This window comes from Phaseolus vulgaris, chromosome 4 (genome assembly GCF_000499845.2).
Source record: "Phaseolus vulgaris cultivar G19833 chromosome 4, P. vulgaris v2.0, whole genome shotgun sequence".
NCBI classification, from domain to species: Eukaryota; Viridiplantae; Streptophyta; class Magnoliopsida; order Fabales; family Fabaceae; genus Phaseolus; species Phaseolus vulgaris.
The window spans coordinates 10,143,298-10,157,625 of record NC_023756.2 but is presented as its reverse complement, the minus strand read 5'-3'; positions in this window follow the sequence as shown (position 1 = coordinate 10,157,625).

Genomic DNA, 14,328 nt, shown 5'->3' with positions numbered 1-14,328 from the left:
CTTGCTTAGTTAATGACCAGGAGCGTAAACCAACTAATCTAAACTTCAATCGGATGGTCAAAGCATTTAATTCAAGAACGAAAAACAATTTGAATCATTTAAAACAGATTGAAACAACTTAACTGAGTTATGTTAAGGTTTTTCGAAAATCAATCGATTGAAATCACAAATCAACTAGTTGAATTGGCTTAACAGCAAAGTCAAACAAGGTCAAACTTTTCAAATCCTTTTCAAAATCCACTAAGTGTAAAACAACCGGTTGAATCGACATTTTAACAGGTTGAATTTTCTCTTTCTTTAGAAAAACATATCTTTTTCAAAAGGATTATGAATCATTTGACTTTGGATCATCACAAGGAGTGGATTAACAAATTGAACTACTTATAGACATACACACAACCAACAACAAGGATCTTCATGCATTCCACTTAGATTTAGAGACATCAAAGCACCTTGTTCAACAATCTCCCCCTATTTGATGAAGACAACCCCCTCGTTTGCTTGTGTTGTCGTTTTTGAATTTGATAGATCCTGCAAAACAGATTTTGTGCACATACAAGGCATACATAGTAGCAGGATAACCCAGGTATAACTGTTAGAATATATGGCCTTAAACGAGAGGGGAGGTGAATTGTTTAAGAGAGGTTTTTGAAATCTTTTTAAAGTTTAACAAAATTCTTTGTATGAACCCAGAACAGAAATCAGGTTAGCCAAGAACAAGATCAATAAAATAGAAAAGCAGCAGAAAAACAATCGATTGTTTATACCAGTAAAGTTAAAAACAAAATGTAAATGAGTTTAAGGGTAAGAGAAAGATACACCAACAGTTTAAGGCGTCGCCAAGGCAAGGCGTCGCCCAACCAGGGCGTCGCCAGATCAAACAGTGTAAAAGCAAGGCAATCACGGTGTGGTTCCCCGATACCCATGGGTAGGAAAGACCATGGAGGGAGCGACGTCGTGGGAAAGCCTCAGGTCCCGATATCTCGGGAAAGTGATAAAGAGAAGGAAAAGGTGGCTTCAAGGCCATAATGATAGTACCAGTGACGGGCAGCCTGACTCGTGGAGTACCCCTGCCGCCCCAGAGACGCCTTCGGGACAGATACGACCCAAGAGGAAGGTCACGCCCAGGATAATCGGGTGCAGGGTGCGAGAGGAAGGCAGATACGCTCTCAGAGTAAGTGGCTAGATACTTGGGGGCATGAGTTGGCACCCAAAAAGCCACCCCTAGCGCAGTAGCACTCCCAGGCAGGAGGACCCACACGTAGAAACGTCCCCAGATGGGCAGAAACGCCCCCAGATGGGGTCATGGCGTCGTGAGGCCCTCCACGTGTAAGACAGCAATGCCGGAATAGAAACACCCTTTAGTCAGGTGCCAGGTAATTAAAGATATTCAATACAGTTTCCCTTTCGAGCATTCAGGTACTATTAGGGCTCCCGAGCGTTTCAACGTCTTAAATGCGCTACGTTTCGTAATTAAGCGCTTTAATGAGTGCGTTACGTTTGAGATTAAAAGCGCTTTAAGGCGCTTTAAATGCTGGGCAGTTTAAATAGCGCTGAGAATGTCGGAAAAAGGGTTGGAACCTTTGGCAAATTTAGGAAAAACTCTTTGGTGGCTTGCCCGTATTTTAAGGTTACGAACAAGTGACTGAAGAATATTTTTGCCTAAAGGAGACAGCACACACACACATACACAGTTTCTTTTACCACCTTCGGAGTGCCACACGCGGTGCTCAGATACGTGGGTGGACAGTTTTGGTGTTTCTTGCTGGCTGACTTGAGCGTCGGAGTGCAAACGGCCGCTAGGGCGCCTCTTTGTCCTCTTTTTTGCAGGAATTCACAGGCAATCAGTGGGAAGGAGTCCTTAGCTGACGGTTGAGGTCGCGCACGAAGACGTCCCGGTCAACCGGACGGAACATTTGGCGCCCACCGTGGGGCTCGATATAAAACATTAGTCCCATCACAAGTTCGAGGAAAATTTACCAAGCTACAGTAACGTTGAAGGAGGTTGGAGTGACAATGGCCCCCACCAGACGAAGAGCAGCGCGCGCAGCCCCAGCAGACCTATCCATGCAGCAGGTCAAGGAAATAATGAGGGGGCTGCAGCAGGACATGGCGGATTCGAAGATGGAGCAGGAGCGCATGCAGGCAGATCTTGACGCCTCGCATGAGCGCAACGAAGAGCTCCACCGTGTGAATGAGGAGTTGCGCCAGGGCCTGAGAAACGATCGGAGGCGGCCTGGACAGGACGAGACGGAGAACCATTCCCCACCAAGGGAGTTTTCCACTCCTTTCTCGCAGGAGATCCTAGATGCAGCGATCCCGAACACGTTCGCGGGACCCAAGGTAATCTTCACTGGGATGGAGGACCCAGAGACGCATCTCGCTGCATTTCACACACAGATGGTCCTGATAGGCGGTTCTGACGCTGCCAAGTGCAAGCTCTTCATGAGCACCCTGACCGGGATGGCCATGGACTGGTTCATTAGCCTCCCCGAGGGCCATATCACATCTTTCCGCCAGTTGTCGCGGTTATTCAGAGAACAGTATTTGGCCAACAAGGCCCCGCCGCCGGTCTCCTACGACCTGTTTGACGTGAAGCAGTATCAGGGGGAGACCCTGAAGGAGTATATCAATCGCTTCGGGGCCCAGGTCGTGAAGGTTGGTACAACAGAGGAGCCTATGATTGTGTACGCATTTGTGAAAGGCGTATGCCCCGGCCCCTTTGGAGAATCTATTATCCGCAATCGCCCTAGGACTTTCGCTGAATTACGGCGTAGGGCGGTGGAGCATATTGCTTCGGAAGGGGAGGTATGTGTGAAGCGCACCAGTGCCGTGCCCTCACGCCCGAGGGGACCGGCGCGAGTTCAACCCGTTAGAGTCAATGAGACCACGACGGGGAGAAAGAAGCCAGAGGCGAGACGCCCCTACGAGGCCAGAAAGCCCCAGCCCCGGGGCCCAACAGGAGGCGAACGCCCCGCCAGAGAAAGAGCAAGACCGGCGAGGTACAACTTCGTGGTTGAATTGAAGGATTTGATCGCCGTGCCCAACATAGCCGAGAGGCTGAGGCGACCGGCGAAGACCGACAAGGTGTTAGGGCCCCGTAAAGACTCTTGGTGTGAATTCCACGAGGCTTTCGGGCACCAAATTGATAATTGCCTGTCGTTGGGCTACCAGCTAGATGAGCTGGTGAGAACTGGGTTTTTGAAAGATTATGTCGCAGAGTCCACTACGACCGCCACCCTGCCGCCGCCGACGGATGAACCAGTACACGAGACGCCGGTGCTTGGCGAGGTCCACACCATTGCTGGAGGTTTTTCCGGCGGAGGACCCACCGCCTCCCAGCGGAAGAAATACGCGAGGGGGGTGAATTCAATTGAAGAGAGGCTCTTGGGCAAGCCCTGGGAGTCAGATATTGTGTTCAACCACGAGGTACAACTTCGTGGTTGAATTGAAGGATTTGATCGCCGTGCCCAACATAGCCGAGAGGCTGAGGCGACCGGCGAAGACCGACAAGGTGTTAGGGCCCCGTAAAGACTCTTGGTGTGAATTCCACGAGGCTTTCGGGCACCAAATTGATAATTGCCTGTCGTTGGGCTACCAGCTAGATGAGCTGGTGAGAACTGGGTTTTTGAAAGATTATGTCGCAGAGTCCACTACGACCGCCACCCTGCCGCCGCCGACGGATGAACCAGTACACGAGACGCCGGTGCTTGGCGAGGTCCACACCATTGCTGGAGGTTTTTCCGGCGGAGGACCCACCGCCTCCCAGCGGAAGAAATACGCGAGGGGGGTGAATTCAATTGAAGAGAGGCTCTTGGGCAAGCCCTGGGAGTCAGATATTGTGTTCACAAGAAGAGACCTCCGAGATGTGGTGCCCCATGACAACGATCCCGTTGTCATCTCGGTCGTCACGGCTGGAAGGAAGGTCCACAGAGTGCTTGTTGATCAAGGAAGCTCGGCAGACGTCATGTTTCTGTCAACCTTTAATAAATTACGGTTGTCTCCCGATCTGCTGAGTCCCTATACGGGATGTTTGTATGGGTTCGGGGATAACCAGATAGAGGTCCGGGGGTACCTGGAGCTGAGGACTACGTTCACGGACGGAGAGGCCTCCCGAACAGAGAGCATTCGGTACCTCGTCGTGAACGCTAATTCTGCCTACAATATTTTGCTGGGCAGACCGGCGTTAAACCGTCTGAGTGCAATATCCTCCACCCGTCACATGAAGATGAAACTACCGGACCTCAGTGGCCGGGTGATAGTCATCAGATCAGACCAAGAGGAGGCGAGGAAATGCTACGAAAACAGCCTGAAGACGAAGAGAAAAGTTTTCATGGTGTACGAACGTCCGCCGAGCGCGGACGCAACAATGATCGAGGCGACGCCCGCTAGGCAGACGCTCGAAGAGGCCATAGCAGAAAGGGCGATGCCCGAAGCAGACGTGCCAATGGAGGAAGCACACGTGGAAGAGGCGGCGCCCGTAGAAGAAGCGACGCCCGCCGATGATGATAATAGGGAGCAACCCGCGGCCAACATCCTAGAAAGGGAGATTGGCAGCAAAGCTTTCAAGTTAGGAAGTTCGCTAAGTCCAGAAGAACGGGAAGGGGTGGCGGAAGTGATTTTGCGCCACCTGGATGCCTTCGCATGGTCCGCCTCGGACATGCCGGGCATCGACCCCGATTTCCTGTGCCACCACCTCAGCATGGACGCCACGGTCCGCCCCGTGCGTCAGAGAAGGAGGAAGTTCAATGAGGAGCGACAACAGGTAGTGAAAGATGAAACGCAGCAGCTGCTGAGTGCTGGCCACATTAGGGAGATTCAGTACCCTGAGTGGCTCGCCAACGTCGTTTTGGTGAAGAAGGCAAATGGAAAATGGAGAATGTGCGTTGACTTCACGGACTTGAATAAGGCGTGCCCAAAAGATTCCTATCCGCTGCCCAGCATCGACGCCCTAGTGGACAGCGCGTCTGGCAGCAAGGTGTTAAGCTTCCTGGACGCTTTCTCAGGGTATAACCAAATTAGGATGCACCCCAGAGACGAGAGCAAGACCGCGTTCATGACTGAAACATGCAGTTATTGCTATAAGGTGATGCCCTTCTGGCTCAAAAATGCAGGCGCCACGTACCAGAGGTTAATGGACAAGGTCCTGGCGCCAATGCTTGGGAGGAACGTGTACGCTTATGTAGACGATATGGTGGTGGCGTCGCGGAACAGGGTGCAGCACATGGCAGACTTGGAGGAGTTGTTCAACACAATATCCAAATTCCGCCTCAAGTTGAACCCCGAGAAGTGTGTGTTCGGGGTAGAGGCCGGTAAATTCTTGGGCTTTTTGCTGACCGAGAGGGGGATAGAGGCGAACCCCGACAAATGTGCGGCTATTATCGCCATGCGGAGTCCGACATTGGTAAAGGAGGTTCAACAGTTGACAGGGCGGATGGCGGCGCTTTCGAGGTTTGTTTCCGCCGGAGGAGAAAAGGGGCACCCGTACTTCCAGTGCCTCAAGAGAAACAGTCGCTTTGCCTGGACTGATGAGTGCGAAGCGGCTTTCATTAAGCTGAAGGAGTACCTGGCGACGCCACCGGTTCTCTGCAAGCCGGTAACGGGCGTGCCCCTCCGTTTGTATTTTACTGTAACGGAGCGGGCCATCAGTTCTGTGTTGGTCCAAGAGCAGGACCAGAGTCAGAAGCCCATCTACTTTGTAAGCAAGACCTTACAGGGAGCTGAGACAAGGTACCAAGCACTGGAGAAGGCGGCGCTGGCGGTAGTTTTCTCGGCTAGGAGGCTCCGTCATTACTTCCACAGTTTTACGGTGGTAGTGATGACCAATCTTCCCATACAGAAAGTGCTGCAGAAGCCCGATGTGGCAGGGAGGATGGTACGCTGGGCAGTGGAACTGTCAGAGTTCGACATACAGTACGAGCCTAGAGGGTCCATCAAAGGGCAGGTGTACGCGGATTTTGTAGCGGAACTTTCGCCCGGAGGTGAGCAAGAGGTGGAAGCGAGTTCACAGTGGCTGCTCTCGGTTGATGGCTCCTCAAACCAACAAGGGAGTGGTGCGGGAATAGTGCTGGAAGGACCCGATGGCATACTGATCGAGCAGGCCTTGCGTTTTGCCTTTAAGGCAAGCAACAATCAAGCAGAATACGAAGCCCTGATTGCAGGAATGCTCTTGGCCAAGGAGATGGGCGCACAGAATCTCCTAGTGAAGAGCGACTCCCAGTTGATTACGGGGCAGGTGTCGGGTGAGTTCCAGGCGAAGGACCCACAGATGGCGGCGTATCTAAAATACGTCCAGTTGTTGAGAGGGGCGTTCAACGCTCTTGAGTTGATACACGTCCCGAGGGAGCAGAATGCCAGAGCTGACCTGCTCGCAAAGCTGGCCAGCTCAGGCAAGGGGGGTAGACAAAGGACAGTGATCCAGGAGACCCTCAAAGCTCCGCGTCGATTCGTGGAAGACAACAGGGTGGATGTCCTCCAGATTTATGCATCAAGGGGAAGGTCGAGGAGTCACTCCTCTTTGACCCAAGATACGCAGAGGGCGCCCCGCATCAGTATATATGCGGGTGCGGCTGAGGAAGAGCGGATGCAGGTTTGTGTCCTGTCCACGGGAGACACCTGGATGACGCCCTATAAACGATACCTGGCGGATGGGGCCCTTCCAGTGGACCCTGAAGAGGGTAAGAAAATCAAAAGGAACGCCGCAAGATATACCTTGGTGGATGGGGTGCTGTTCAGACACGGTTTCACTCACCCTATCCTAACATGCGTCAGTGGCGATGAGTGCACCAGGATAATGGCGGAGCTGCATGAAGGCATCTGTGGAGGCCATGTAGGAGGAAGGTCCTTGGCCTCCAAGGTAATACGCGCAGGTTTCTTCTGGCCCACAGTGAAAGAGGACTGCGCACGGCACGCCCAGCGGTGTAAGCAATGTCAAAAGCACGCCGACTGGCACAAGGCGCCACCAGAAGAGTTGTGGTCCATATACAGCCCGTGGCCTTTCCACACATGGGGTATTGACATCCTGGGCCCTTTCCCACTGGCAATCAGGCAGATGAAGTATCTGATCGTCGCCATCGAATACTTCACTAAGTGGATAGAGGCGGAGCCCGTGGCACAGATCACGGCGCATAAGGTACAGCATTTTGTGTGGAGAAACATCGTGTGTCGCTTTGGCGTACCTAGGCGCCTGATATCTGACAATGGGACCTAGTTCGCCAGTCAGCAGTTAAGAAATCTGTGCTCTGAAGTGGGAATCAAGCAAGTGTTCGCGTCGGTTGAACACCCCCAGACCAATGGACAAGTAGAGTCAGCAAAGAGTTCTGCTGAGGGGGTTAAAAAGAAGGTTAGAGAAGGCCAAAGGGGCGTGGGCGGAAGAGGTGCCAAGGATTGTATGGGCATACCACACCACGCCCCAATCCTCTACTATGGAGACGCCTTTCAGTTTGGTGTACGGGTCGGACGCGATGATTCCAGTAGAAATACACAAAAGCTCACCGCGTTTTCAAAACTTTGTGGTGGAGGAATCTAATGAGGAGAGGCGGGTAAACCTGGATCTGCTAGAAGAGGCCAGGGAAGAAGCTAGAATAAAAGCTGAAGCGATGAAGAGAAGAGTGGAGCGGCAATATAGCTCTAAAGTAAAGCCACGACAGTTTCAGGAGGGCGACCTGGTGATGAGGAAAGCTCACCCATACGAGTTGGAGAATAAGTTGTCTCCCAAGTGGACCGGGCCCTTCAGAGTTACTGAGGCTAAGGGCAACGGTTCGTACAACCTGGAGACTTTAGATGGAGGCCCTATCCCGCGCAGTTGGAATGCGACCAACTTAAAATTTTATTTCAGTTGACTTATGTAAGCAGAATGTAACAATTTAGTTGAAGGGGACGCTCTTTTTCCCTTTCGGGGGTTTTTTAATGAGGTCACCCTAATAAATGGAAAAACCAGTTGAGAAAAAGAGGTGCCTTGGTTTTCAGCCTTTATCTTTCCTTGTTAGAAGTAATGTGATGCGCCGCCTAGGCCATGGCGTCGCCAAGGAAGAAGGCGTCGCCTAGGTCTTGGCGTCGCCCAGAAAGAAGGCGCCGCCCAAGTAAAAGCATGCATCGTTGGCAGAACGAGACGAAAGGAAGTCGCGCGGTAAACGAAGCATAAGCAAAGCAAAGTGGCGTTGTAAAAAATTATGACATTGAAAAGTCGTTGTTACAAGCAATGTTCAGTACAAAATGCAAAAACACAAACAAGCCACTTCTCAGCGCTCATCAGAGTCATCACTGGGGGAAGGCGAAGCCCCTTTCCCAGCCCGCAGCGCCAGAGTAAGTCGTGTCCTCTTTTCTTGGCTTATTTTCGAACCTGCACAAAGGGAACAGATGTATTAGAGACACCATGAAGGAAGACAAGCACAGTTAGAAGGGAATGAGGGTCGAAGTTGCCTAAGGCAGTGGTTCTTACTTATGTACTTCTCAAGAGTCTTGGCGTTGGACTCCAAGCTGATCACCGTAGCAGAGTCAAAGCCTCCCGCCTCAGCAAGAATCCGGCAAGCTATTTGATCACTTGGAGCCAGACTCTTGAGGGGTTTGGCTTTGAGAGCCTTTTCCTCTCTCACCCAGTATAGTGGAAACCCATCGAGGGCGTCGGGAACAAGATCAGTACAGCAGATCTTGAAGAACCGGCCTTTCCACCCCGTGAACGAGCTTTGGAAGGGCGTGAAGAGAACTCTTCCAGGTACATTGCTGAGAGTTACCCAGAGGTTGTGTCTCTGTCTCTTCACCTCAAAAAAGTGAAGAAAGAGGTCAACCGAGGGTGCACAACCCAGAAACCCAAAGAGGACATCGAAGACCTTGACAAAGGCCCAGCTGTTGGGGTATAACTGGGCCGGAGCCACGTTGATCTCCGTCAGCAGTTCCTTCTCGAACCAGGAGAAGGGTAAGCGCACCCCGATGGTCTTGAACGCCACCTGGTAAAAGTAAAAGAAAGGGACCCCGTTGTTGGCCCATTCGTCGCCACACACTGGCTCCCCCAGAGTGCAAGGGAGCACAGCGATGTCGTCATCGTGCCTCCTCGCGAAGGCCCGGTGGTCGTAAGAACACGACTCCCCTTTGTGTTCCCGTACGGCCCTGGTGGAAAGCAAGCACGAACACTCATCAAGAAGTTCGCTCGAGGCCCAAGGGTACAAGTCTTTGGGACGAACCCCAGGGGAAGCATCGTGAGAAGACATTCTTTAGCAAGATCAGGGTGGCTAGAAGTGCAAGGATTGAGCGAGGGGAGCAAAGGTTAGAACAGCCTTTCGGCAGAGAAGAAGGGGTGCAAGAAGAAAGGGTGCAAGAAGAAAGAACGCAAGTAGGTTATGAGAAGTGAGAAAACGATGAAGATAGTTCCAGAGCTTGAAGAGTTAAATAAAGCGGTTAGAGCGCCAAACGACGTGAATGGACGTACCGCACGATTGATACACGTGGCAGGAGATGAAAGGATGACGCTGGCATCTCTGGTTTAAATCAGAAAGTGTCCCGTCAGCAGAATATCCAATGGTACGATCCGCCGTCGAAAATGAGCCAGGGGTACAGCAGGAGTCAGAAAATGAAATGACTAGATACCCCACCAACCATGTAAGCAGCGCCACGTGGATCAAGTCGAATGACAGAAGGTCCCATCAGCTATACAATGAACGCCACGTGGATGGCACAGACAAAGCCTGGGGCTCTTCGCTGTTATCAGGCGTTGACCAAGGCAAGCATTAAGGTCAATGACGAAGTAAAGGTAACGCCCGAGGCGTTGCCAGGAAGGACGTAAAGGGCGACGACAGACGAGATGTCGCGGGCGTCGCCAACCCAAATACCGACAGGCGTCGCCTCCCCGATACCCACAGGTAGGAAAGACTGCGGAGGGAGACGAAAGCAAAGAAAAGCAAAGTTAGTCACAGGCGTCGCCTCCCCGATGCCCACAGGTAGGAAAGACTGTGGAGGGAGGCGAAACCGCCGAACGCCGGCAAGTCACTGGCAGGGTGTTCCCCGATACCTATGGGCAGGAAAGACCATGGAGGGAACAAAAACCCCACAGCACTCAGCATTTTAGACACCCGGGGACGATACGGTGCTGCTTTAGCAGGCCTCTCCTTAGGCGTGGGCGCCGAGCGTTAAAAGATCAAAGAAAGAGCCTTTCGGTATCGGAGACGTCCCGTGGACGATACGGCGCCACTTAGTGAGCCTCACCATGGACGTAAGGGTTGGCGGGCGACCTTACCCAATCATACCAAACCGCCCAACGAAGTGTGAGAAACGGGCAGGACGCGGATAAAATAATTGAAGCGTATGAAGGGAAAGGATGAGAACGAGATCGCATAGGCAGAATCGTATGTGAAAAAGAAATAAAGACAACCGTGCGAATGTACTAAGTCAGTAACAAGAGTGCGGATAGTTCAAAGAATTACAAGTTTTGGCAGATAAAATCAAAAGGCGAAGGTAAAGAATGAAGAGTTAAGCTTGAAGAGGAAGGTGGCGGATGAGGGGCAGCAGATCAGTCGTTCAGATCCATGGGCACGACCTTCCCGTCGACTACGTGGTGTGTGGGGTCGCAGTTTGAAAGGTTGACGCCAGGATTCTCGCAGGACGCCTGGGACAGGGCCTCTTGGAACCCCTCCTCGAAGGTGCCCGCCATCTCCTGGTGATAAGGGACTTTTTCTCCTTCTCCAGTTCCTCAATGGCAGCGTCTCCAGAGGCCATCTGCTTCTCCAGAGCCTCTTTCTCCACGCGGAGCCGGCTAACCTCAACCTGCAGTTTGTCGTAGTCAACTCGGAGAAGGTCCATAGCTTTGGCCTGCGTGGCCACTTGCCCCTCCATCCGCTCCACCTTGGCAGCCTGTTCACAGCAACGGTCCTTCAGGTCTTTGTGAGTTTCTACATCCGCTTTGACCACTTCCTGAAGACCCGCCACCTGTACTTGGAGAGCGACTTCACGAGCGTAGAAGTCACCCTGGAGCTCCAAAGCCTCTGCCAGTTTCCTCTCAGTTTCTGCCTTGGACTCTTGTGCTTGTTTCAGGGAGGAACAATAAGCCTCGTTCTGGCGTCCCAGGATCCTCATCTCCTCCTCCAGGGTAGATACCTTCGTTTCCAAGGCCTGGAGGGTTTGAGTTTGCAAGACAGCGTTTCTGGCCTGGGAGCGCCATTCGAGAGCCACCGCCAAGAAGGCCCCCAAATAGAAAGGCATACCTTCCCTCCTGTCGGTACCTTCTGGCATAGTCCCGCCACTGAAACCCCTCATCAGATGCATGATTGGAGGGGGAATGGCAATGAAGTCGGGGGCGGCAGCGTTGGGAGCCGGGGAAGCGGTGGTTTCTGGCGGCGGCAGAGGCGACGCAGATTCAGCACCTTCGCCCCTTTCCTCTTGGAGAATCATAGGAGGGAGTGAGGTTGCGCTGGGAGGGTTGTCCATAAAGGGGTTCCCTCCCTGTGGCGACGTCTCTACCAGAAGAGGAACCCGCGCGGATTTTCTCCTTCTGAAGGGCGCCACGCCCTCCGATTCCTCATCGTCCGACAGAATCTCCAAAACCCTTTTTCCTTTGCCAAGAGGGGGTGGAGCCGGTGACGAGGCTGCAGCTAGGGGAACCTCGGCGATAGGCGAAGCAGAGTTGGGGGTTGGAAGCAAGTCGGAGCCAGGTGGAGACGTCGGGGATGGGCTAGAAGCAGCTTCAGCAGCGACTGGAGGCGGCAGTGTCGGGGCCGGTGGAAGAATCGGATTGGCAGAAGGGCTGGAGGAGACGCCTGCCTTGGCGGCACGGGCCTCCTTCAGTGCTTTCGCCAACATTATTCTTTTGGAAGTGCCCATCACCGATCCTACATCGAGACAGGCCAAACAATAAGGATTAGCTCTGGAGCAGTTATATGGATTCACAATACAGGAAGAGATGCGAAATGCAAGTAACATTGTGCAGTGAAAAACGGTAATGCAGATAACCATAGCAACTAATGCATCATGAATCGCTAAGAACAGATACCGAAGTATGTAGAAAGCCCATGGGCATTGAATTCGTTCGCGATGAGCTTGGCGGTATCGAAGACTATTCCCAATCCCGCCAAGGCTTTGCATATATCCCGGTCAGGCGGGGCAAGTTCGTCCAGAGCCAAGGGCTTCATAGTTATGGGCTTATCTGTCCAGTACAGGGGAAAGCCCTCTAGAATAGTAGGATCGCGCTTGGTCGCCCGAACCTTGAAAAACTTCCCCTTCCAGCCTTTGAACGAATTCTGGAAGAGCGTCAGGATGATGAGCCCGGCGATGCCAGAAAAGCTCATCCAGAGACTTTTCCCTTGTTTCTTTACCTCGAAGAAATGAAGAAAAACGTCCACAGAGGAGGGAACTCCTAGGTAGCCACAGAGAATTTGGAACCCCCTCACGAAAGCCCAACTGTTGGGATGGAGTTGGGCGGGAGCAGTGTTTATCTCTGTCAATAGCTCTTTCTCAAAGGGAGTTAGGGGTAGACGCAGGCCCACCCTTTTGAGCACCATCTGATAGAGGAAGAAGAAAGCGCATCCCCCAGTATCCCGTGAGTCCGCGCAAACGGGCATCCCAGGTCGCACTCGGCTTACCAGGACTTGGGAGTCATGACTTTTGTGGAAAGCATTGAAGTTATAGAGGGCAGGGTCCCCCCTGTGGGCCTCCACGTCCTCAACGGAGTTCAGGAGGGAACATTCGTCCAGAAGTTCGTCGGGGGCCCAGTCGTATTCGCCCTTGTAATGAGACTTGGGGAGCGGGGGAGGCGCGGTGGTCTTGGTTTTTGCCATCAACACCAATGCTGAAGATCAAAGGAGAAAGAAAGGGTTCAGAGAAAAGGGGTTTGGAGAGAAGAAAAGGGAAAAATGGAAGAACCCTAGGAGCGCCCTACCCGCAAAAGAACGAAGGGAAACAAGAGGAATAACGAAGCATACAAGCGACATCCAGAGAAATGCGGTAACATGGACAGTCCCAGGCAGTTCATACAGTAAAGAGAATCATCAAAGAGGGAAAAACCATACCTTTGGAGGCAGTAGGAGAGCGCAGGAAGGAGAGAATCGCGATTGCAGAGAAAGGGGTTGCGAAGGCGATGAACAGTGCGAAATTGCAGAGTGAATGAATGTAACAGTAGAGTGAGCGCGGGGTTTGGGGGTAACTTAAACGTTACATTTCGTAACCCAAGAGGCGCTAACTAAGGGCCGCAGGATCGGGCCACGCGTCAGAAGGTCGATTGCCCAGAGGAAGCGCAAAGGTTCCTAAAGGAGGGCCGCGCGATGGGCCACGTGGCGCGAGATAAAGGATAGCCCAAAAGACGTAATCATCCCCATTGCAGGGAATGTCCAATCGGTTATTAAAGAATACCCCTGTGGTTCAGATAATGTCGCGTCAGTAATTCGAAAATTTGCTGAGTCAGCAGAGAATGGCACGTCAGCAGAGAATGGCACGTCATCAGGAAGGCACGTGGATGGCGGGGGCAAGGCTTTAGTCTTTGCGCTGAAGACAAGTCTTCGGCTTAAGACTGGGGGGCTTGTGTACTGTCCCGAATCAGGGTGTTGACTAAGTCAAGGTCAAAGTCAACGACTGGAGAGTCAAAGTCAACTCAAGGTGTCGCCCAGGTGTAGAGACACCAAGAGGAAGCGTCGCCAAGGCAGGACAAGGCGTCGCCTGGGTGGAGGCGTCGCCAAGGCAAGGCGTCGCCTGGGTAGAGGCGTCGCCCAACCAGGGCGTCGCCAGATCAAACAGTGTAAAAGCAAGGCAATCACGGTGTGGTTCCCCGATACCCATGGGTAGGAAAGACCATGGAGGGAGCGACGTCGTGGGAAAGCCTCAGGTCCCGATATCTCGGGAAAGTGATAAAGAGAAGGAAAAGGTGGCTTCAAGGCCATAGTGATAGTACCAGTGACGGGCAGCCTAACTCGTGGAGTACCCCTGCCGCCCCAGAGACGCCTTCGGGACAGATACGACCCAAGAGGAAGGTCACGCCCAGGATAATCGGGTGCAGGGTGCGAGAGGAAGGCAGATACGCTCTCAGAGTAAGTGGCTAGATACTTGGGGGCATGAGTTGGCACCCAAAAAGCCACCCCTAGCGCAGTAGCACTCCCAGGCAGGAGGACCCACACGTAGAAACGTCCCCAGATGGGCAGAAACGCCCCCAGATGGGGTCATGGCGTCGTGAGGCCCTCCACGTGTAAGACAGCAATGCCGGAATAGAAACACCCTCTAGTCAGGTGCCAGGTAATTAAAGATATTCAATACAGTTTTCCTTTCGAGCATTCAGGTACTATTAGGGCTCCCGAGCGTTTCAACGTCTTAAATGCGCTATGTTTCGTAATTAAGCGCTTTAATGAGTGCGTTACG